The sequence below is a fragment of the Marmota marmota genome, unplaced genomic scaffold (genome assembly GCF_001458135.2).
Source record: "Marmota marmota marmota unplaced genomic scaffold, marMar, whole genome shotgun sequence".
NCBI classification, from domain to species: Eukaryota; Metazoa; Chordata; class Mammalia; order Rodentia; family Sciuridae; genus Marmota; species Marmota marmota.
The window spans coordinates 40776829-40799274 of NW_026000108.1; the positions used below are offsets into that span (position 1 = coordinate 40776829).

Genomic DNA, 22446 nt, shown 5'->3' on the forward strand with positions numbered 1-22446 from the left:
GACAGGAAGCACAGTGAATGATGTTCCATGATTCATACGTAAGGATTGATGCCTCACTTAGTCTTCAAGGTTCACTGGTTTCTGAAGTCTTCACAACACAGGCAGATGGTGAGGTTCATGGCTATGCCTTCTCCAATATGGCTGCTCAGATGTCCAGGTTATTGGTAAATAAGGAGAGGGGCACAGCGTTTGTCTTAGACTGTTTTCTGTTTCTATCAACACAACACCAGAGACTGGAAAAGTTACAAAGAAAAGAGGTTTATTTCAGCTCGTGATTCTGGTCCAAGATTGGAGGGACTGTATCTGATGATGGCCTTCTACTTGGCAAAGCCCTGAGATGGCACAGGCATCACGTGGAAAGAGACAAGGAACACTTGAGGACCTAGTCAAAGAGGCTGATAGCAGCCCACTTTTGAGATAACCCACTCATCCTCTGATGGCATGAACGAATGAATCCATTCATGAGGGCAGAGCCCAAATCACCTCCTAAACATCCCACTAGTCCCACCTCCTTGTCTCTCCTGATGGAGATTAAATTTCAACATGAAGGTTTTTTTTTTTTGGGGGGGGGGAACCTATTCAAACAGAGTAGCATTGAATAGAATATTAATAGTGCTAATAACTAACACTTATTGATTACTTGCTCTGAGACATGCAAGACAATCCACACATATTAACATACTCAATCCTCTCCATCACCTCATGAGGTCATATAATTATCTACACTTTGCTTTTGAGAGAATTGAAGCATAAAGACCATGGCTGATAGGCTGAATATTCTTTGCTTGACTTTTCCTCTAATATTCCCAGAGATATTTAAATGCTTCTACAAGGAAAGACTCATCATGGATGTTTTATTCCCAAGATCTGGGGCTGGAGTTCGGGGTAGAGTGCTTGCCGAGCAGGGTCGAGGCCCTGGATTCAACCCCCAGTACTGCAAAAAACAAAAGTCAAAACAAACAAGCAAACAAACAAAATCCAGTTCAAAACTCAGTGACGTATCAGGATTAGTAATCAATACTGGGACGCATATCCCAATTTTTTAAATTAGTGACAATTTTCTTTCAGGAAAGCGTCAACTTTCTTTAGAAACAATCACACTAATGAAAAGTTCAAACTTAGAAAAGTTCTGTGGAGGTTTAGATAGAAAGAGTATTTTACAAAAAAATCCACAGTGGCTAGGCTGTGAGCCTGCTAGGTTAGGGACGGTGTCTTTTGCACCTTTGACCCCTCTCAGGATCGTTCCCTCCCTGTGCACCTGGAAGGGTTTATGAGCATTTGGTTCAGCTGCAAGGCCCCTTGAGAGGAGGCCGATCCTCAGATTAGAAGTTAGGAGACCCTGGGAAAGTCACTTTGCTTCTGTGGACCTCGGTTCCCTCATCTATAAAATAGAGGTCTTACAATTTCTCAGTCCATGACTCTAAGAGACAATTCGGGGGTCTCAGAAAATGTCTGCTGCTCTTGCTAAACCTCAAAGAAAAAGACGATGCCTTGTGCACGTACTACCCTCTTCTAGTGCTTCCATTCCATGAGTCCCAGGGCATTCTCTTTGCTGCTTTATTTCCTGTTAATAATGTCAGAGACAAAGAAATTAACTTGTTCATGTCACTTTTCCTTGATAGACCTTCCTTGAAGCTTCAAGAGGACACAGATTTGGTCTACTTTGCTCAGTTGTGTGTCCTCAGTGCTTAGCTCACAGCAGCTATTCGATAAACATTTGTTAAGACAGAATGAACATTTGTGAAAGAATAATTGAACACAGGGGCAACTGTGTTGGTCAGCTTTCTGTGACTCTAACAAATAACAGAGATAATCAGCTTAGGAAGAGAAAAGGTTTGTTCTGGCTCACAGTTTTGGAAGTTGTCGTCCATGATCAGTCAGATCTATCATTTTTTAGGCCTCTGGTGGTGAGGGGAGCAGTCGTCATGCTGGGAGCATGGGTCCAAGAAAAACCGTCCACCTCTTGGCCAGAATGTGAAAGAGAGAGGGGAAGAAACTGGGGTCCCTCAATCCTCACTGAGGGCACACCCCAGTGTCTTGAAAGCTCCCCGCCAGGCCCTACCCGTTTCCCCCTCCCTGGTAGTGCCAACCTGGGGAGCAAGTCTTCAGTGCATGGTTCTTTGGGGGACATTCAGCGTCCACACTCAGCCCACATCTTTGGGAAGGCGAGAGGGGGAGATATTGGTTACAAAGAATTCAAAGCTTGCCTTTAAGACATTTAAAGATCTCTTGAAATTGGTTCCTAGAAAGTAAATTTTTAAAAAATATGGACTCCAAATGACAAATGTGAATATGAAAATTTTTTTAACTTATGATCCCGGAATCACAAATTAAAACAATAACAAAATTCTTTATTTTTTGCCATCAAATCAGAAATAGAGACCAATCCCAATGAGTGGGGAGATGTTGTGAGTGAAGACGCAAATTGGTAAAGACCATGGAGAACAATTGGATATTTCTCTCAAAATGAAATGTGAATGCCATTCTCTTCCTCTTCTGGGTATCGGTCATACAGAAATACCCACCCAGTACTCAGAGACACATTGAGTAAGCTCATGACCGCGTTTTTTTTTAATAGTAAAATTAGGAACAACCTAAATGCCCAGTGGGGGAGTAGCTTTGTCAGAGTATACCAGGTTATGCTTTATTTTAAAAATATATTTTTAGATGTTGATGGACCTTTATTTTATTAATTTATTTTTATGTGGTGCTGAGAATCGCATCCAGTGCTTCACACATGCTAGGCAAGCGCTCTACCACTGAGCCACAACCCCAGCCCCCAGGTTATGCTTTGAAAAAAAAAAAAGTCAGTGTCTTAACATAGTAAAGGGTAAGCTATCACTCACTGTAGGCTTGTTTTGGATCCAGACCATCCCTAGAGCAATTTCTATTCATGTTGAGATTCAGTAAACCAGGCTGTCTTAAACTTGTGGCTTCTCCTTCTCAACCAGAGACCTTCTTTACTGTGTCAGGGAAAAGTACTGGATGCTCTCTTACTTGCAATTAAACACTTTCATCCACAAATTGTACAGGTGGCTTCCACTTTCAACTCCCTGACCAGAAACAGCCTTGTGGCTCCACCTAACTGCAATGAAACAGGAAGTATCATCTTCTTAGGTTGTCTAGAGGCGAGAAGAACAATACAACATTAGAAATCTTGAACCCAATGAGTGACTAAAATGTGTATCTATACTGTGGAGTACTATACAGCCACTCAAAGCATCAGGTAGTTCCAGATTTGGTGATTAAAAAAAGACTTTCAAGCTTTAAGATTTTAATAAGTGTCTTAAGCAATTTGATCTCACTAAAATTATGTTTCTACACATTTATATATGTGCAAAGGCATGCAAAAAGTATATGTAGAAGGATGTACCCAAACAGCGGTTATCTCTGAGAAAGAATTATATTGAAGAAAGAACCCAAATTCTAGGGTATTCCAAGTTTCATTGTATTCTGCATTATTCACATCTTTTAACATGAGATTGGAAAAACAATTATCTGACATGGATTAAAATTGTTTTACATTTTCAAGAAGAAAGTGAACTCATCTGGGAACTTGTCCCCTGTAGCAGCTCTTTAAAAGGCTTTGAGATAAAATGTACTGTTTTTCAAAACTGGAAATAAAGGATCATCAATCCTTATATCCAAGGGTTTCCCATCCATGAGTATACCAAATTTGGATTAAAATATTCCAAATATCAGATTGTCGCTAACAAGTACTATGCAGTTATGCCTATGGTGGTTGTCGGAACCAAACATGTTATAGACTTTTTCTGTCTTATTCCCTAACCAGTATAGTTAACAACTATTTATGTAGCATTTATATTGTATTAGCATATATATTTATATTGTATTGTAGACAATCTAGAGATGATTTGAAGCATGGTGGGTGATGTACATAGGATATAAGCTCATTTGGGGCTTTTTTTTTTTTTTTGTAGTGCAGATTGAAGCCAGGAACACTTAAACACTGAGCCACATCCCCAGCCCTCTTTTTATGTTTTTTATTTTGAGACTGGGTCTCACTAAGTTGCTAAGGGCCTCACTAAGTTGCTGAGACTGGCTTTGAACTTATGATCCTCCCGCCTCAGCCTCCCCAGCTGCTGGGATTACAGGCATGTGCCACTGTGCTTGGATGGAGCCATATTATATAAAAGACTTATATAAAATGCATCAGCATCTGCAGATTTTAGTAATCCTGACACCAATTCCTTATGGACACTAAAGGCTGACTATACCTTAGCTTCATTAGCTTGAACAAATTGCTTATCTTTTTTTTTTTTTCGGTCATAGCCATAAGTGCTTAGACATAGGAAATACTTAGAAAAAAATTATTGTCTTAAGTCAAATTAAATAAAAATTACCGGAGGCCATTGTTTTGGACTAGGCTTCAACAGGCGAGGCTAAAAATCAAAATGGAGGCTCTCATACCAAATCCCAAGTACGTCATCATCTAACCTTCTGAGAAACTCTGAGAAAGAGACAACAACCAAATTTCCCAAAAAAAGACCAGTTTCAATCAGCCTCATAATGAGGTTCACTCAGTTTAATCCTTATTTTTAAAAAAATAACCCTTAGTAACCTGATGTTAACTCATCTGTTGTTTTTCTATTGTTTGCCTTCCTGTCCCCACCTTACAGGGAAAGTCACTTTGAAATGACCAGTTCCCTCTTTGTTCCTTGGTTTCTGCATTCTTCAGTCCTTCTCTGTCTGTAAAACCAACTTCATCTGCTCAGCTCCTTGGAACACTTACTCTATTTTATGGAACGAAGAGTTGCCTGATTCTAGAATTGAAAACAAACCCAGAGATCTTTAAACCAAATTTGTTGTGATTTTTTTTTTTCTTTTGACAATCTATTCCCTGGAAATAGAATTGGACAGAGAACTGTTAGCAAATGTTTGTTAGGGAATGCATTCAGTCAGGAGCAATACTCATGACGGGTGACAGAAGCCAGCCAGTTGGGCCACAGAAAGGGGCTGAACTGTCATGGAGTTACAATGGAGCTCTCAGCCGTGGGCGCTGGCACTGCAGGCCTTTTGCATTGTTCCAGCAAGTGTCCCCTCCACATCCAACATGCACTTGTTGGGGCTGCAAGGGTCGGGGTACAACAGTGACCAAGGCATCTTGGAGAGGAACTAAGCTGAGAACTCTCAGCCACCAGCACTCCAGCAGGTGGGGCAATGGGAGCCCCAGCTTGAGGGATACCCTGGGCTGTTCCCCAAGGATCCCCATTTCTCAGTTCACCTTGTGAGTGAGGGTGACGGTGGGGCTGAGTGCATGGCATGAGGGTGACCCCGAGAACAGTGGACATATACATACTCAGCAAATATTTGTGGGATGAAAAAATGGGTGGTGTCAGCTTTGGCCCAGGCTCACGGCACCCCAAGGGGCCTGCGAGAGTGGTTCGGAGAGTGAGATCCCCACGGCTGCATCCCCAGGCAATGCAGAAGTCAACCACAGAGAGTCTGGGCCTCATCCTGCGGGTTCCCACCAATCTCACAGGAGAAGCAGTACCTGGAAGCCTCAGAGCAACCGAAACCCAACTCAAGGGAAACTGCTCCTCCTCTCCTCCTTCCTTCTGCCCCACCCCATCATTTCCTTGCTCCTCAGCAATTTCTTCCAGGGGAAGAGGAAAGAGACAAAGTTCCAGACAGATACTGTGCCCTGGAAAGTGGCCCTGGAGAAAATGTAACTGCTGGTGAAGGGCGACTTGGGGCGCATGGATGCACCTCACAAACACAGGCTCCTAGTGACTCCTTAGATATAATGGGTTGGAGCTCTTGGAATGATCTAGGCCAGTGCGCCTCAAACTGCAGCGTGAGCACAAATCCCCTGGCTCTTGCTAAAATGCAGATCCTGACAGAAGGTTTGGAGTAAAGCCCAAGCTTCTGTGCTCCCAATGAGCTCCCACAAAATGCCCCTGCCTCTGGTCCACGGGTAGGCTGATGTTTTTAGACACAGAGATTATAGAGGTTGTTGCTTTAACTAAAAGGTATACCTCACCACCATCACGTGACTATTTACAGCTTGCGGTGTGGTGTGCAGTGCTAAGTACTTTGAACACTTTTTTTTTTTCTCACAATACTCAAAGAGCCCTCCAAATGGCTCTTATTGCCATACCCGTTTCACAGAAGGAGGAACTCAGGTCCTTGGGAGACTAACCAGCTGGTGAGTAGTGACTACAGCATCTGGGTCGGGCCATCAGAGCCCTGGTACTTAGCTCTTCAACACTTAGAAGAGCACAGAGGGAAGCGCACTTTCCTGCCAGCATGTTTTCTAGAACAGCCAGAGGGGGCCCTGCCTTGCTGAGAAGAGAAGCGGGGTCTGGAACAGGAGCATCAGGCGGTGTCTTATCCAGAGTGGGACGTGACGCTGGCTCCCCAGGAGGCTGTCTCGGTGGCAGGACACCAGTTCTTGGCTGGTCTCCTTGTGGCACGAGTGGCATCCCGGACCCCAAGGCGAGGCCCGCGCTGAGCCGCGCGCACGAGCTCCAGGTGGCGCTCACTGCACCCAGCGCCGCAGCCCGCGTTCCCAGAGCGCGGCTGTATGGCTTAGCTCAGCCTTGAAATCCAACCTACATTCACCCCCTGGGCCTGCAGACACTCGCGCCAGATGCTCTCCCCAACCAGAGCTCTGGTAATGGGAGGTGACAGGCTGAGCGCGGGGACCTGGGGCGCGAGGTTGAGTGGCTGACAGCTGAGCGCGCTTCTCCTTGAAAGGAGACCTGGGAGGTGAAGGTGTGGCGCTGGGTCCTGCGCCTCTTAAGCCATAGATGCACCACCCTGGGGAAGAAGGGACTTCCCTATTTTAGACTCTAAAGCTCCACTTTCTACTCCCAAGCAAGGGACCCCAGCTGCATCCTCAGAGCCCACTGCAGTAAACCCTGATAAAGTTACAGGGATTTTCTAGGGTTGAAAACGAATTGAGGTCATACTGGTGACCAAAATAAAGAAAGAAAGAAACAGTCCACATTTCCTAGACAAAATATTTCCCTTTCAGTCCGACCCCACCCCAGCCCATATGGCACCTTTGTGAGAATTAGGAAAAGTGCCTCTGTGGGGCAAGGCAGCAAATGGGGTCAGGACAAGCAAGTGGGAGAAGGACAAGGGCAGTCACAGGGCTTCTGGCCTGATGAGCCATCTTGACCCAGCTTTGTGCACTCAGGGGCTCCTCAGCTGGTGCCCTTAAGCAAGGCACAACAGATACACCTGTACCAAGTGACTGCCCTTTTTCTCTCTTTGTTTTCTTTCTTTATCAATTGGTTATTGACTACCTCATCTGTGTTTCCTGCTCCTGACCCTCCCCTCTATACCTCTACACTTTGTAGGTAAGGAAAATCTAAAGATAAATAAAATATTACTCCTGACTTTAAATCCATTGTGGGGAGGCAGACACCTACACAAACTGCTAGGTTTTCTGATATTGAGCACTGAACTATTTGTACAGGTCTAAAATCAAGGAACCCAGGTGATTCATACCAGGGATAAAAGTCTTGGTACACATCACCTTAAAGATTAACGCACTGTGTGAAGATCTTGGAAGAGTCACTGGAGAACTTTTGCTGTCTAGCAGCTTGACTCTCGGAGGGGCCTGGGCAGAGCTGACAGAGGAGAGGGCTTTGCTCCTCTCATTTCTGCTGGCTTGCAGCATCACCTGCGGGAGAAAGACAAATAACTCTACTTTATTGAAAGAGGGAAGTTTGATTTGGTGGGGGGGGGGCACTGGGAGTAGAGGAGGAAGCAGAATGATTAGGCTCTGCATGGAAGAAGGGCCGGAGAAAAATCCCCACACCCAGGATGAATTTTTAAATCATATCTGCTATGAAAAGTGTTATTAAATCCTTGCTCTGTGACACTCCCCACCCCGCCCCCAAATCCACTTATAATTTTGAAGTGCCTGGGGGTAAGGGGAGGACACCAAGGAAGAATCTGGATCCTTTTAAGTTGTCATGGGTCAAAATTGTAGGTGCTTAGAGGCAAAGGAGACCATGAGAATGTAACTCCATGAGCATTCACATAACCACAGGGGAAGTCTTCGGATTTTTTTTCAGGCCACGGACTTGAGGATTCCAGGCTATTTCGTGAAGCTCTTGGGGGATGAAATCAGCTGAGGGGTGCCCCAGCTGATATCCAGGTTGGAGCAATAATGTGTGTGGAGTTGTTAGTTGTTTGACATGTTCAAGTGCATGCAGCAGCCAGGCAGGTGAAAGAGCAAAGCCAGCCGGACATGAGACGGCAGGGATTGCTGGGGACTTTGGCGAGCTGCAGGGTGGAGGTTCTAGCAGAGTGTTGTTGTTTTGTTTTGTTTAAATTTTAAAATTTGTTCTTTTTAATTATACCTAACAGTAGAGTGTATTTTGATGTATCATACATACATGGAGTATAACGTCCCCCATTCTGGTGGTTGTCCATGATGTGGACTTTCATGGGTCGTGTAATTCATATATGAACATAGGAAAGTTATGTCCGATTCCTTCTACTGACTTTCCCGTTCCCATTCCCCTTCCCTTCCCTTCATTCCTTTTTGTCTAGTACAATGAACTTCTGCCCCCCCCCCACTACCCTTATTGTGTGTTAACATTCACATATGGGAGAGAACATCCAGCCTTTGGTTTGGGGGCACTGGCTTATTTTACTTACATGAGAGTCTCCAGTGCCATCCATTTACCAGCAAAAGCAGAATGTGGTCTTGAGAGCCAGCAAGCCCAATGCTCCCGGGGGCTCTGCATTTTAAGAGATACTAGGAATGCAGATGTTTGAGAAAAACTTCTCTTTTTTAAAAAAAAAAAAAATGTTAACTTCTTCAAAAATATTTTTAGACTTCAGGAACCAAACAAAAGATGTCTCGAGTTGTATGAGGTTTCTAATTTAGAAAGTCAAAGTCAGGGACCAGATCTATTTTCAAAGCAAGTAATGAAATGACTGGCATTCTTGAGGGTGATGTGGGAGGAAAAGCTCCCACCCATGGGTCCCGAGTTCAGGGTGGCAGACTCTCTCTGCTACCAATTGTCTGGGTGGCTCCCATGAAGTAACTTACCATCTCTGGGCCTTAGTCTCTTCCTTAAAATGAAGGTATTAAGTCATGAAGTGTACGAGAGTTGGATCCCATTACTGAGGGGACCTCAAGAAAGTTTCAACAGTGGAAAAGTAAGCCCTGAACGTGTTTCAAAGAATATTGAATCCATTGACATTTATTATGTGTTTGCAAGGTACATTACATTGATCAAGGAATTCTTGCTTACTCTGAGAAAGTAAACATAAACTCCAAAGGCCCTTAATTATTTTGCCCGCCTGAGAACAATGCTTCCAGAGAAGTGAGAGGAGAGCCCCCCACCACGGGGAACTGCGTTCCTGACACTATCAGCAGGTGAGTGACTGTGCTGTCAGCGATGATAAGAGTGCTGGCATATTTCCTATTCAGACTGATGGTGCTCTGAGACAGGAACCTAACTGATGTTTGTTCAATAACATCGAGATGTGTCACAGAATCTGGGGGGGTGTCCGGTATCTTTTGTCAGCTCAGAGTCAAACCCTGGGGAAAATATGCTGCAGACTCTTGCAGATGTTCTGAGATTAAATGATGTTTCTCTGAAAATGGATGAGGCATGCTCCACTGGTTTGCCAACTGCCTTTGCAGCATCAAGACCCCCGCTCCCTCCCCCAGGCCAACTCAATAAACAGAGTCGCATCTAGTCCTTTGGGCTTTCGATGGAGCCCCAGGACAGCTTTGCATTCTTTAGGGATTTGGGGTGGGGGGGGCAGTGGTAGCTTGGTCTGAGCATCCTAAAAAGATGGAATGGGGGAGAGGAGATGTTGGGAGAGAGGAAGAGAAGTAGCAGGGAAGGACGGGTGGGCAAGAGAGAACCCAAACCAAGCACTGAGACTGAGTAATTTTAGGAGGCAGTACTGTTTATGGAACATTTCATTCTTGATAGCTACTGTCACATTCTAGTCATTAGACTGCATTTACTTGTGGGTTGTAGAAATTACTTCCCATGGGAAATGAAAGCAATTCCTTTTTCAAAGGATGCTTTGTTTTCTAGGAGGAGAAAGCGAAGCATATGACAGTGCGGTGACGATCACCTACATTCCCTGCTCAGTCAGTCTTCCTTCACGTTCGCCGCTTAGCATGACCACAAGAAGACGCAGCCCAGAATCGATGGTGAAGATGACCACAGTGATAGCTGCCACTTACTGAGTCATAGAGCACTCCACTGCTCCATGTCAAGCCCTGGGATGAACCTTGACATCCACGTCTCAATGGAACCTTAAAGATATCCTGGACACTACTGCTGATAGCCCCATTTTACAGATGAGGAAACCAAGACATACAGATGAGGAAACTGAGACGTATATTTGCTGAAGATAACCCAGCTAGGAACTCCAATTTGCTCTGTCCAGCCCCAAAGCCCATTTTTATAGGTACTGACCTCTGAATATACTATATGTGTCAGAGACACCTTTGCCATTCCTGATATAAAATCTCTCCCACTAACTACTGCAGGAAGGTGGAGTGGATAAAACAAACACAAAGCAAAGGAGACTGCTGTGTTTCTAAAACGAGAGAAGTCCACGTGTATTTCAGCTTTAATCTGTCACATCCATGAGGCGACAGCTGTTTCTCTTCTGCCCTCCAGATGCTGGCACCTAGAGCTTAAAACATCTGCAAATTAAAGTGAGCCCACGCTGCTGTCTGAGGAAATGAGACCTGCGGTTCCTGCTCTGCGCTTCCTCCACCAGCCAGAATCCCCTTCTTGCCTTGTTAGCATTTATATGAGAGCTCCCACTCTAGCACCGGTAGATGGTACCACGCTGCCCCGTGCATTCTCATTTTGATTAGTTACAGTGAAGCCATAATAACTGGCCTCATTTCTTCCCTTCACACCTGAGAGAGTGCCAGGAGCTCCCTGGGCCCTTCCTGCAGTCTAGCTTCATGACTTGGATCCATCCCACCTGAGTGATAATGATTAATTAAATCCATCCATCCTTCTATCCCCGTTTCCAGTTTTCAGAGCTTTCAAACACATGCTCTTGTTCTCAGTGACATAATTAGTCAATGGGCCCCAGCGAGAAGCCTCCTGTGCCCCTGCCCACCTCGTACAAAGAACGGCTCTCCTTTTTCTTCTCTTGAGAGCAGGCAGATGGGCTGGGTGCCGAGGGTTGGGTTTGGGGCTGTGATGCTAGAAGGAGGAGGAAGAGATGTGCTCCCCCCAGTTCCCAGTGTTGACAGAGGGTTTATTGAAGACAGAGGCCAAAACCATGCAGGGCCGGGTGAGGCAGTTTCCTCAGCTTGGGTGTCACCTACCTTCAAGTTACCCAAGGATTTCTTGAAGAAGCCAGTAGCCTTCCCTTAGCAGGCACAGTGCAAAGGCCTCTTGGCTGCTGTGTCCCCTCCCAATACTGGGTTCCTCCTAGTTGACCAGTTTCCTCAGAAGCTCTCAGGGCTGTTTGTTATTGGCTAAAGTCTCTCCTCAGACTCAGCACGTTGGGATCCAACCTAATTCCTAAGTTGGACACCATTTCATTCTTACATAAAAGAAATTTTTTTTTTCTTATTTCAGACCGTACATAGAGCACGTTGCATTGTTCAGCCAAACACATTCGTGAGTCTTTGGAGTCATCAAGGGAAGCCCGTGTTGAATCTGAGAGTAGGGACTGGAGGAATGGAATTGCTCTGCAAAATGATTCCCAGAAAAACATTTCCATGCTGCTGAGAGTCGAGAAGAGGGAGGGAGCAGAAGGTGAGCTGGCAGAAATATACAAGGCGGTTCAGAAATGAAAGTCCAATATTGAACTGTTAGCTGTGTGCGGGGCTGTGACGTGAACTGTTCTGCTTCATGGAAATCTGGCTCATTAACATGTGCAAAGTGAGTTTTGTGCAAAGAAACTAGAAGCAGAGGAGGGGAACAACCCCAGGAATGAGATGTGAGAGGGATGGTGTTTGAGTGGAGCCAGGGTTCCCGTGAGAGCAGAATTCCAGAGAATTCCAGAGGAACTGCAGGAGTCTTCTTGGCCTGGGATGGGGCGGGCAGATGAGAAGGTGGCGGCAGACAATGGTGACACTTGCGGGGTCCTCATCACAGTCCTGGAAAGGAGACAGGGCAAATCATATAATTCTACTTTACAGAGGAGAAAACCCAAGACTCAGGCAGGTTGCTCTTCTTGTCCAATATCACACAACTGGCAGAAAGGAAAGCCCAGATTAGGATGCAGAACTATATCCCATTCCTAGCCCCAGAGTCCCTGACCATTATTTGCCAACTGAAGGTAACCAGGAAAAAAAAAATCATCAAAGGTAAACGAGTAGCAGGTATGTACCAACACCAGCCTCCTCCTGCTTGCTGGGCCGCCAGCGAATGAACTTCACCATAGTGAGACAAAACAGGAGGGAGGGCAGGGTCATTTTGATGCAAAGAACATTCCTGGAGGAGGAGAAGCAGTAGAATATCACAGCAAGAAACTCTGGGTGGGTGAACAAGGGGGATGGTGTTTAATGAAATAATTGAATAATCCACCACTACTGATTCAAACCTAAGCCCCATGGGATCAGAGGTCCTAACAGACACTGCCCTGTCCATGGGGTAAGAAGGCAGGAAGAGAGGTCCTGGCTCCTCTGCCATTTTAATTTTCTTGGCAGAAATCACAATAGGATACTTTGGGTTTGGCACAAGAGCCCACTGACAGCCTGCCCGGGAAATGTAACTTTCATGTGTGCCTTGTGACATTCCTCTATGGACTCTCCTGCAATCTGAGGACCTGAGATTTGGGCCATTTGTGCTTATTCTTTCACAACCAATATTCATGTCCCAGACTGGGTTCCTCGTGGGTTCTTGCTTACTGGGTAATTGCTGGTTGAGTTTTCTGCTGTCTTCGCCATGTAACTTGTGATTCGCACAGGATTCTGAACAAGAACCAGGCTGAACTTGTGTCATCCGTCATTGTCAGGTGGCCTCATGGGTGCATTTCTTCCAGCTGCATGCTCTTGTAGGAAAGCATGGTGCTGTCTCCTGATGGCTTCTGTCCCTGGAGCTGCTCCTGATGACTGCTGTCCCTCAGGCTATCACCTAATGACTCCATTCCCTGAGGCTGTCTTTGATTGCTGCTGTCCCTAGGGTCACTCCCAGAATTCTGCCTGATGCTAAGTGGGAGTAAGCAGTCAAGCCACAGAATGATAGGATGCAAAAGCAAGGAGACTCTGAGCTCTTAGAGGAGTCAGAGGTGGGTGAACACACATCTTTGCCTGGGGTGGCCCCACTGGAATCTATTGTCTCAGTGCCATTATTAATAACATCCTTTTCAATCTCAAAATGTCCCAGGGTGGATGATAAATTATGTAGGATCATCCTACTTGAGTGGTCATCTAAGTCATTTTTTTAAAAGGTTTTAGCTCAGCTTTGAAGACCCTCCTTCAAACAGACTCCTGGTGCCTTGTGTGTAAAACAGAAGAAAGTGGAGCTGCTCTAGTTAAAGAAGTGGGAGGCTGACGTCCTCCATCACTCAAACCCCACCCCACAGAGGCAGCCCTCCGCCAACCTGTGGAAGTTGTAGAGCTCAATGCAGCCCATGTGGCACCCACTATGTTAATTTTACAGATAAGGAAACTGAGCTTACGGGACTACTTAGGGTCACATCACTGAGTTAGTGGAAGAGCCCACGCTAGAACTCACGTCATGCAGCCCCACAGAGATCTCTCCCCCATGCCAACTCTCCTGCCTTCTGATTTGCCAAAAGGTTTTAAAATTAAGTGGCCAGCTGGGCCCGGTGGCACATGCCTGTAATCCTAGTGGCTTGGGAGGCTGAGGCAGGAGGATCGCAAGTTCAAAGCTAGCCTCAGCAAAGACAAGGCGCTTAGCAACTCAGTGAGACCCTGTCTCTAAATAAAATACAAAAAAAGGGCTGGAGATGTGGCTCAGTGATCTAGTGCCCCTGAATTCAATCCCTGGTCCCTCCCTACCCCCATCAAAAAAAAAAAAAAAAAGAACTAAGTGGCCAAATGCAAAATATTGTGCAAACTCTGGGTGTGTGTGCATGTGTGTGTGTATTTTTTATTTTAAGTAGTATCCTTTTTGTGCATCTGGCTTGTTTCACTTAACATATGACCTCAGTTTCATTCATGTTACTGCAAACAGGATTTTATTTTATTTTTTATGGCTGAATAGAATTCCATTGTCTATCTATTCTACATTTTCTTATTCGTTCTGAAGGGCACCAGGTGGATTCCATGCCTTGGCTATTGCAACCAGTGCTGTAATAAACATGAGAGTACGTGTTTCTTGCAAAGATACTTTGCAAAATCAAAGTAATGATTTCCTCTTCTTTGGATATATACTCTGTCATGGAGTTGCTGAATCCTATGTTCTCCCTCATTTGTGGAAACTAATAAGTCAATCGTATAGAAGAACAGAATGGAAGAGTGGTCACTAGAGGGTGGAAAGGGCAGGGGTGAGGGCAGACAAAAGAAAGTTCACCAAAAACACAGTGGAGGAATCCCTCTGGCTCTTCTTGAGCACAGCAGGGTAACTATTGATTCAAATAATCTATAACCCATTTCAAAATGACCCCCAAAGTATGAAATTTCCATATGTAAAAATGGTAGAAGAGATGGAAATGCTTATTACCTGGTTTGATTATTATACATGTGTTGGGTTACCATAATGTACCCCATTAAAAAGTGAATAAATAAATAAATAAAAACCCACCCTCCACAAAAGATGTATCCTCTATGCAATTTATGTGTCATGTCCATCGTGGGGGAAAAATGGTCCTACCTTAAAAAGCATTAAGTTCACCCTTGAGAAGCCCAAGTTCACAAAGCAACAGCAGGGGACTTGCTGGGTTCTGGGGTGACTTGAACTATGTACTTATGAAAGTAAATGGCACTTGGGGACAAATGCCTTTTCTAGAATCTGTATCCTTGAAAATATTGAGGCAGTCTGCATGCATCTAGAGAAGCAATCCTCAAAAGCCAAACGGGAAGCAAACCTCGGGCTCTCGTATGAAAAGCACAGAGACTGTGCTTTGTGTTAGGTCCTCCCTTGGAATGGCAGTTGGTAAATCTACACTGAAACAAGGCCCTTTCTCGAAGCCCCAGGTGAGGTCACTAGCTGTCCTCTAACTTCCGCCCTCACCTGCTCCTACCTGGCCTCAGCCAGGCAGAATCCACGTGAACCTTGTGCAGGAAAAGCACATACTAAATGCAAATCAGACCACAAGGCAGTCATTTCAAGGCCTAAGGAAGGCCACCAGAGGCAAGGTCATGTCCAAGGCAGCCTGCGTGTGGCAGCTTCTGAGTGGAAGCAGAGGGGTTTTATTTGTTTCTGTTTTTGTAAATGTTAACCTTGTTTCAATGTGATCCAAACACTGAGTGTTTCTCAGGGAAACAAGTGCCCGTATCTCTGTCCTAAGCACACCAATTCGTCCCCAATCAGAAAGCAATTGTCCCCTCCCTCCTGGAGTGTTGAAAAGAAACAGGCTGACCTAGGTGGGGCGGGTGTGGGCTCACCCTTGCCCTTCTCACCTGCTGATGCAGAGTATTTGCATAGCTGGGATTCTCAGGAAACACCCCAGCCCATCGGTGCAGAAGCTCTGGGTATCTATGCAAAGCATGTGCCCCTGCTGGGAGGCTTGACAAGAGAGGCCACACAGTAGAAACGGAGTCTGGCATCATGGAGCTCTTGCTCGGAGCTCGAGGATCTAAAACCACATGAAACCCCTAATCAGGTGGAAACTGTGATTATCTCCATTTCAGAGAGGAAGAAACAGGGCTTGATAAAGATGAAAGGACATCCTTGGACTCTCAGCAAAGAAGCGGTAGAGCCAGGATTCCAACCCCCACGTCCAGCCCTAGAGCTTGCCCCTGAGCAACCAAAGCCAGCCATGCCAAGTTGAGACACCCAGGGGCCAGGCTTCCCAGTCTTCCCTGTGCCCTCCGATCACCCAGGACTCCTGTTTGATTCTGAAGCTCCCAGACATGCCAGAAACCCTTCATTTCCAAAAAGCCCCCAGGTCACGCCAAGGCTGCTGTGGTTTCTCGAAGTAGCAGTCTGCAGACCTTTTTCAGAGAGTAAATATTTTAGGCTTTGAGGCCACATACAGCTTCCATTTCTCCTTCTCCTCCTCCTTCTTTCTTCTCCTTTTCCTCCTTTATCCTTCCTCCTCCTCCTCCTCCTCTTTCTCTCTTTCTCCCACTCTGTCTTTTTACAACCCTTTAAGAATGTCAAACCCCTTAGCTGTTGGCTCTTGAGCTGCCTCTGGTCTGAGAAGTGGTTTGCTATTCCTGGACCTGGGCACACAGGACAGAGAACTGCACGTGGGGACCGTTACCCATCGGCATCTGAGATTCAGTCCCGTTTTTGTTCAGTGACATCCAGTCTTTAGGACCAAGAGATTCCAGATAGGCTGCAGGGGCTGGCCTCCCGGCCTGTAAGGTAGAGTTGGAGGAAGGCTAGGGACCTGGGGGTCAGGGAGTGGAGGAGCAGGGAATTGCCTTGTGTACTAGGAGCTCTTAGCCTCTGCAGAGGTTGTTGAAGGGGCTCTCATGATAGAGGAGAGGTCAAACCCAGAGACTCCCTGGGCTCGAGTCTAAGATCCTGTGATCCTAACGTGCGAGGCTTATCGAATGCTGTCATGTGATAATCTGCACACACAGGACCCGATTCTCCTCCTGTTCATCAGCAACCACATCTCAGAGCAGCTGCCTCCTTATCTCCTGGCCCAGCCAGAGAAGGGGGGGCTGAAATCCACTTCAGGGTGTCACTGCTCTGGGGGAAAAGGGAAATCAGCCTCAAGCTCAGAAATAGTAGGTGAGGGTCCTCTGTGTGAAGGCCTCGGCCAACTAATGGGGAATCCTGTTGCTTTTCATCTCCTCCCAACTTCAGAATGTAGTGAAGTCAATCTACAGAATAATTACAGATATGAATAAAGGGTCTTCCCTTACTGAGTGCCAAGGTTGGCCTCTGCCTGAGCAGTCCTCTGAGGCTCTTCCCTTGTGTTATCTTTTATTCCTTCTCCTTTCTTTCAATCCTCTTTCTGGGCTGCAGGCAATCTTGCTGTTGCTTCTAACAGGCACCTTGGAATGCATGAGCTCCTTCAAAATGTCTTCTGCTTTGTACGCATATATATTTTAATTTACTTCATAGTATTATGTATATTCTATAGACTTCTTCACCCTCCACTGTTTTTAAGGTCCAGCCCCATAGCTACTTGTTGTAATACCTATTTCTTCTACCTGCTGTACAAACTCGACATTCAACATATTTTGCTTTTCCATTTTTCCAATCATCCTCATGCAGGTGACTTCCAGTTTCTGGTCATCGTACACAATGCTGTGATGAAAATTCACATTCCTTTATGGACACTGGTGAGGAATTCCTGGTGACAGCTGACCAGGGCAGTAGAGTGCTGGGTGTCAGGGTGTTTGTCCATTTAATTTGACTTCATCTTACCCAGCAACTCTCAGAGAGAACTGCGCCAATCCATAGTCCCACCGCTGGTGGGCCAAGGCTCTTGTTGCCACATCTACCCACCCTTCTAATTTAACCACTTTCCAATTTTCTAGTCCAATACTGGTGTGGCGACATGTCAATGTTGATTTAGTTTTGTCCCTCTGTGCTCAGTAATGAGTTTGAGCATTTGGGCTATGCTTTTTGAAGTTCTTTTTCTCTTTCTTTCTTTCTTTCTTTTCTTTTGTTTTCTTTTTTTGAAACTGCTTGTTACTATTCTCTTCTATCTTCCCAATGATATTGCTATTTTTTTTCCTGAACTTTAAAAAAAAAATTTTTTTGTTGTAGGTGGACACAATACCTTTATTAAATTAATTAATTTATTTATTTTTATGTTGTGCTAAGGATCAAACCCAGTGCCTCACACATGCTAGGCAAGTGCTCTACCACTGAGCCGCAACCCCAGCCCCTGTTGGGAACTTTTAAAAATTTTTGATATGCAGGAATTTCTTGAAAATTCTGTAATTTAGATATTGACCCTTGCCAAGCTTTAGACATTACCAATATCTTCTTTCAGTCAGTTTGTGCTTTAGTTATGGTATCTTTTGCTGAATGGAAGTACTTAAAATCGATGTAATCAAATATGGCTTTTTTTTTTTTTTTTTTTTGTAACCTCAGAGTTTATATATTTCTCCAGTTTTTGCACACAAAGTTCATCCAATAATCCCAGCTCCTGGTCTCATCTCCTACATTTTGTCTTATTGTGTGATTTGACCTGTCACATTTAGGCCATCTGTGCATCTGCAGTAGTCAGGTTTTTGTCACTGTGACCAAAATACCTGGCATAAAAAACTTAAAGGAAAAAAGATTTATTTTTGCTCAGGGTATTAGAGGTTTCAGTCCATGGTCAGTTGGCTTCATTACCTGAAGTAAGACAGAACATCATGGTACAAGGGAATGGCAGAGAGTATCTTCTCAGCTCATGGCATCCAGGAGAGGGAAGTGGGGGAAGGGTAGAGAGAAGGTCAAGGACAAGATATACCTTTCTAAAGTGCACCTCAATGACCTACTTCCTTCCATCATGCCCCACCTGCCTATAGTTTTCATCACCTCTCAATAATCCATTCAGTTATCAATGAATTAATCCACTGATGAGGTCAGAGCCTTCATGATCCAATCACTTCCCCAAATTCCTCCCTCTGAATCTTGCTGCCTTGAGACTTTGGAGGACACTTCATATCCAAACCGTCACACCATCTTATCATCTAGAGTTCAACCTTAAATGTAGTCACAGTCTTTTAATCCATTTTGTGTTACTATAACAAAATACTGGAGGCCGGGATATTTATAAAGAAAGGAGATTTATTTTGGTTGAAAATTCTACCCAAGATTGGGTAACCACATCTTGTTGGCTTCTGATGAGGGCCTCATGTTGGGTCACATCAGGATGGAAAAGCAGAGAGGGGAAGTGAGTGCATGAGGAAGGATCATGTACGTAACTAAGGGGCTGGCTGCATAACAAGCTGCTCTTGTAGAAACCAGTCCAGGCCTGAGGGATCAAACTCACTCCAGGAAGACCTGATCCAGTCTCAAGAGAACTGACCTAGTCTCTGAAGAAAGGCACTAGCCCATTCCTGAGAAGCAGCGCCCAGTGGCCCAATCACCTCTCAGAAGCCCCACCCGCTAACACTGCCACGTTGAGAAATCAAGTCTCAAAGCGAATTTTGGGGTGACAATAAAACATATTTGAATCTCAGCACAGAGTGAAAAATATTTCCCCCCAGTTTCTCCAACACTATTTATCTATAGATGTGGTGCTGCTTTGTCATATGATAAGTTCCTTTCCTAAATGGTGACAAAAATGTAGTGTCAGTGACATTCATTTACATTACTTTCCATAATAAAGTAGCATTATTTTTTTATTAAAATTTTAAAATAACATTTCAATCTTATATTGTTCATAAGCCCTGATGTGCAACAGTTGAGAACTGGTTAAGTAAATTATACTACCTCTGTACCAATAAAAATCCATGCATGGAGTGCAAATGATATGATAAAAGAATACACAATGGCCTAGACAAATGTGTTTTATTGTTTAGTGAAATAACAGATTCAAAAACAGCATATAAGATGATCCTCTGTATGAAAGCATGTATATACATGTATAGAAGAAGTAAACACCTAAACAATTTTATGGACAATGGATACTTATTATGGCTGTCAAATAAAGGAGAAACCCAATGAAGAACACTTGAAAAACTTGGCTTGCTGGTCAGAAGCATTCTAAACTGCAAAGTCCTTCAATAATCTAAACATTATCAGTGTGTTATTCTGTTTTGTATTGCTATAACAAAATATCCAAGTCTGGGTAACTTATAAAGAAAAGAGGTTGATTTAGTTCATAGTTTTAGAGGCAGGAAGTCCCAACAATGTGGTGCCAGCACTTGAGAAGGTTTCCCTCTCTTGCTAGGTAATATTATGATGGATGTCATTATGGTATTAGTATGTGTAAGAAGGGGAGATCATATGGTGAGACAGGAAGCCAGAAAGCATGAGGGTCCAGTCTTGCTCTTCTAGAACAACTCTCTCTCTCAAGAATTAACCAGGGTCCCATGATAACTATGTTAGTCCTTTCAAGGGCAGTGCCCAAACACTAGGATCTTCCACAGATCCTACCTCTTGAAGATCTCACCACTTGTCAACGTCACCACCCTGAGGACCAGGCTCCCACCACCCGGAGAACAACGCCCAAAACAGCTCCAAGCCCCAGCGGCCGTGATAAGGGGAGTTAGGCAGCAGAGTCCTGGAGACCAGAAGCTCTCAAGCTTTAAGGTGTCCATTGGTTACCTAGGATCTTGTTGAATTGCTGATGTGACTCAGTGGTGGAGAGGCCCTGGGATCCTGCATTTCTGACAAGATTTCTGGGGCTGCTGATGCTGTTGGTCCAAGACACACCTGGTCCAGGGGGTCTGCAACCCAGCTCAGCCCTGCCGCAGCCCATGGCACAGGGACAGGTGCTGAGGAAGGGAGCCACTGGCCTTGAAAGGTACTGAAACAAGAGGTCAGGAAAGAGCTTAGTTTATGGCCTGTGTCCTCTTGAGATTCCTGGTTAGAGAGGACACAGAGCGTGGAGGCATACATAATAGAAGTGAAATATCACCTTGACCAATAACAAATACAGGTTAGTTTGGTATGATCTCTAGCGACATTAAAATAAATACATAAATAAAGGATAAATGCCAACTATTCTCCTGACTCTTGACTCTTTCCTTGTCTTCTTCCTGCAGATGGATGAAGCCACCCAATTCTCTCTTGGCAGCAAGTCCTGAGCTGAGGTAGGAAAGAAGGTAAGAGTCTCTGGCCCCTTGGACAAGGTCACCTGGGTTGAGGTGAAGCACTCGCTCAGGGGCCCATAAGTGCCAGTGGCCCATAGGTACCCCTCTCCTTTTGTTGCCCGTGGCCTTGGTTAGTTGTGACTTGGTCCTGCGATCTGCCAGTCCTAACAACTTGTTAAAATAAAGGCAAACCCAGGAAGCACAAGTAGATTCTCTTTAATGAACCTAAGAGATTCCGATTGGCATCCGAGACAGAGGGAGCCCACACAATAGAGAGAATTCACAACACACTGTCAGCTCACTGTGTGGACTCTGCTGGCCTTTAAAATATTTCCAGGTGCTCTTACTCATGGGCATTAAGAGCCGGGTCATCTGCATACACAACTCCCTGCCCTTCTGACTATTTAAGTAACATTTATTTCACATTTCAGATGTGTGTGCTAATGACTTTCTCACCTATTATATCAATTGAACTCAACACAACTTTGGAAGCTAGATATTGCAATGAAAATATAGACCTTTTAAAGAGCCTAAGTAACTTGCCCGAGATAACACAGCTAGTAAATGCTAAGCCCCCACTGAAAGAAAGAAAAGGGGGTGACAAGCGGATTGCCGGGGCTCTGATGGATAGCCTGTCCTGGGTGGAGCTTTTGGCTCAGGGTGAAGAAAATGCCCCAGGGGTAACGTGCTCCTGTCCACCTGAGTAGAGTAACCCAGGTGACGATTCTAGGTGATGAGAGAGACTGCTGACTTCTCAGGCCTTGGGATAAGGGTCATCGCCCCTGTCCTTTCTGTTAATAGGACTCCTGTGTTGTCCAAGTGGCCATGTATCTGGCCCCAAGAGATGACTCACAATTGACCTGAGGCAGTCACGGCCATCTCCTTCCTCTCTGCCAGTGATTGATTTAGTTGTGGGCATCTGGCCTGACATGAGAGGAAAAAGACTCAAGGAGACTTCTGAGAAGGACTTCCTCCTTGATAAGAAAGAGGACTATAAAGAGGAAGCTCATTCCTATAACGGAACTTCCTTCCTTTCTTCTCAGGCTATTCTGGTATGAATAAGTGATAGCACTTAGGCCACCATCTTGTGACCAGGAGCCTTCCACAGGGGATGGCAGAGCTAAAGAGAGAAAGAGCTTGGGTCCTTGAAGTTCTGGTTGAAGTAATAAATGGCCCTGGAATATCCACCTCTAGACATTCTTATTATTAAGTTCCTTTTTAACTCAGCCACTATTAGTCAGATATCCTATAGCTTGCAGGCAAGCCACCATATTGATCAAAAGACCTCCTTTCAACTTCCCTTCTACAAGAGGCTAAACATTCCCACACAAATCTCTCTGTCCCAGACTGATATCGTGTCTAGATTTTTCTTCATCTGGTCTTCTCAATATTTTCCAGGGATTCCTTGTGTCCACAACTGGCTCAGCCTAGCACTAGCTATAAACCAGGGAAGACTCTGTTATTATTGTACAAGGAATATGTTGTCTGCTCTGACACACAGACATGGCTGTCTTCTTTATTAAACTCAGCTTACCTCCTCACATCCCCGGATGGAACAGGACTTTCCATTGTGCAGAATAGCGCCCCTCCCTCTCTCACAAAGATGTCTACATCCAGGTCCCTGGAAGCTCTTGCTATGGTTTGGATCTGAAATAGTCCCCAAGGGCCCA

General features: G+C 45.0%; 2 long non-coding RNA genes across 3 annotated transcripts; one reads left to right on the forward strand and one right to left on the reverse strand.

The window, feature by feature from the left end:
• Positions 1-4070: 4070 nt before the first annotated feature.
• Positions 4071-20536, reverse strand: LOC125610971. Of its 2 annotated transcripts, XR_007341079.1 has the most exons (3): positions 20289-20536; positions 11306-12085; positions 4071-7654 (listed from the first exon to the last, which is right to left on the reverse strand). It is a non-coding gene; the product is annotated as an uncharacterized LOC125610971 (long non-coding RNA). The 2 variants fall into 2 exon arrangements; XR_007341080.1 differs by lacking the exon at positions 4071-7654 and having other exon boundaries at positions 9176-12085.
• Positions 6069-11688, forward strand: LOC125610972. Its single transcript, XR_007341081.1, has 4 exons — positions 6069-6169; positions 9210-9367; positions 10044-10675; positions 11562-11688. It is a non-coding gene; the product is annotated as an uncharacterized LOC125610972 (long non-coding RNA).
• Positions 20537-22446: the final 1910 nt, after the last annotated feature.